Raw genomic sequence first — 2755 nt, 5'->3', positions numbered from 1 at the left:
AAGCCGCCTAGAATCGTCGACAGGACCTGGCATTTTATTATTTTTGTTTTTTGAGTTTTCGTTTTTTAAAAACTTTTATTTTGGGTTAGGGGGTACATATGCAGGTTTGTTACATAGGTAAACTGCAGGTCACAGGGGTTTGGTGTACACATTATTTCATCACTCAGGTAACATACATAGTACCTGATAGGTAGTTTTTCCATCCTCAGCCTCCTCCCACTCTCCACTCTCAAGTAGGCCCTGTTGTCTGTTGTTCCCTTCTTTTGGTCCATAGGTATTTGATGTTTAGCTCCCACTTATAACTAAGAACATGTGGTATTTGGTTTTCTGTTCCTGCGTTGGTTCTCTTAGGATAACGGCCTCCAGCTTCATCCATGCTGTGCAAAGGACGTGACCTCATTCTTTTTTATGCCTGCATTGTATTCCATGGTGTATATGTACCACATTTTCTTTATCCAGACTACCATTGATGAGCCTTTAGGTTGATTCCATGTCTTTGCTAAGGACCTGAGATTTTCAATTAAGATCTGATTTGAAATTCTAGCTAGGGCAGTTACTTGCTGTGGGACCTGGGGCGTGGATCCTAGCATATCTGAGCCTCTGTTTTCTCATATAAAATGAAGCTGAAAATAATGCTTCCTACCTTGCAGGGCTGATGTAAGAAATAGTTTGTCAGGGTATACAAGGATAGTTTGTAAAATGTTCTATACATGTTAGCTGCTGATTTGGTTTGGTTGGTTTGGTTGGTTTGGTTTTATGACTATTAACTACTTTTGTTCATTAGCAAGTTGTGTTCCCACCTGGTCAGCCTACAGACCAGCCTAGGCCAATAGTCCCTGTACATCTCCCTTCCCCATTTCAACTAAACAGCCTATGAGGGGGAGACTTCCATATTCCATTTTTTTTAAAACATAAAATGAGTGTTTACATAAAAATCAACTTTGCCATTTTTATTGATTTTTGGAAAAATAAAAGCTATTTCAAGCCAAGTATATAGAACTGGACATAAGGTATATTTGTAAGAAAAACCACGGGCATGGCATTATTTTATTCTACTATCTTTTTCTCTCTTCTCACTTACAAAAAGGTTTTGAGAAAGCTTGAAATATAAGGCACAAATGTGATTAAACTGAAAAATCATTAAAATGAGTAAAAAGGCAAAAGAAAAATAAAAAGCAGATCTACACTAATAGGAATTTCTACAGCTTAATATAAAACTAAGCACTGGAGTGCTGCAGCCGCTGCCCCCGATTCCGGATCTCAGTGCCGCCTGTCCCGGACGACCACCTAACGTGCATTCCCGATTCCTTTTGGTTCCAAGTCCAATATGGCAACTCAATATGATAAGGATCAGCTGATTCATAATCTTCTAAAGGAAGAACAGACTCCCCAGAATAAGATTACAGTTGTTGGGGTTGGTGCTGTTGGCATGGCCTGTGCCATCAGTGTCTTAATGAAGGACTTGGCAGATGAACTTGTTCTTGTTGATGTCATCGAAGACAAATTGAAGGGAGAGATGATGGATCTCCAACATGGCAGCCTTTTCCTTAGAACACCAAAGATTGTCTCTGGGAAAGACTATAGTGTAACTGCAAACTCCAAGCTGGTCATTATCACGGCTGGGGCACGTCAACAAGAGGGAGAAAGCTGTCTTAATTTGGTCCAGCATAACATGAACATCTTTAAATTCATCGTTCCTAATGTTGTAAAATATAGCCCGAACTGCAAGTTGCTTATTGCTTCAAATCCAGTGGATATCTTGACCTACGTGGCTTGGAAGATAAGTGGTTTTCCCAAAAACCGTGTTATTGGAAGTGGTTGCAATCTGGATTCAGCCAGATTCCATTATCTGATGGGGGAAAGACTGGGAGTTCACCCATTAAGCTATCATGGGTGGGTCCTTGGGGAACATGGAGATTCCAGTGTGCCTGTATGGAGTGGAATGAATGTTGCTGGTGTCTCCCTGAAGACTCTGCACCCAGATTTAGGGACTGATAAAGATAAGGAACAGTGGAAAGAGGTTCACAAGCAGGTGGTTGAGAGTGCTTATGAGATGATCAAACTCAAAGGCTACACATCCTGGGCCATTGGACTCTCTGTAGCAGATTTGGCAGAGAGTATAATGAAGAATCTTGGCGAGTGCACCCAGTTTCCACCATGATTAAGGGTCTCTATGGAATAAAGGATGATGTCTTCCTTAGTGTTCCTTGCATTTTGGGACAGAATGGAATCTCAGACCTTGTGAAGTTGACTCTGACTTCTGAGGAAGAGGCCCGTTTGAAGAAGAGTGCAGATACACTTTGGGGAATCCAAAAAGAGCTGCAATTTTAAAGTCTTCTGATGTCATAGCATTTCACTGTCTAGGCTACAACAGGATTCTAGTTGGAGGTTGCGCATGTTGTCCTTTTTATCTGATCTGTGATTAAAGCAGTAATATTTTAAGATGGACTGGGAAAAGCATTAACTCCTGAAGTTAGAAATAGGAATGGTTTGTGAAATCCACAGCTATATCCTGATGGTAGATGGTATTAATCTTGTGTAGTCCTAAACTGGTTAGTGTGAAATAGTTCTGATGCACCACTGCCAATTCTGTACATGCTGCATTTGCCCCTTGAGCCAGGTGGATGTTTACTGTGTGTTATATAATTTCCTGGCTCCTTCACTGAACATGCCTAGTCCAACATTTTTTCCCAGTAAGTCACATCCTGGGATCCAGTGTATAAATCCAGTATCGTATGTCTTCTGCGTAATCGTT

The 2755-nt window shown here is 40.9% G+C and overlaps 1 pseudogene across 1 annotated transcript; it reads left to right on the top strand.

Moving 5' to 3' along the window:
- Positions 1-1309: 1309 nt before the first annotated feature.
- On the top strand, positions 1310-2448 carry LOC104659890 (annotated as a pseudogene). The gene has a single exon (XR_004054413.1). The product of XR_004054413.1 is annotated as an L-lactate dehydrogenase A chain pseudogene (transcript).
- Positions 2449-2755: the final 307 nt, after the last annotated feature.

Source organism: Rhinopithecus roxellana, chromosome 17, assembly GCF_007565055.1.
Source record: "Rhinopithecus roxellana isolate Shanxi Qingling chromosome 17, ASM756505v1, whole genome shotgun sequence".
NCBI lineage: Eukaryota > Metazoa > Chordata > Mammalia > Primates > Cercopithecidae > Rhinopithecus > Rhinopithecus roxellana.
Note: the sequence above shows the minus strand (reverse complement) of the source record. Positions and strands in the feature narration are given on the sequence as shown.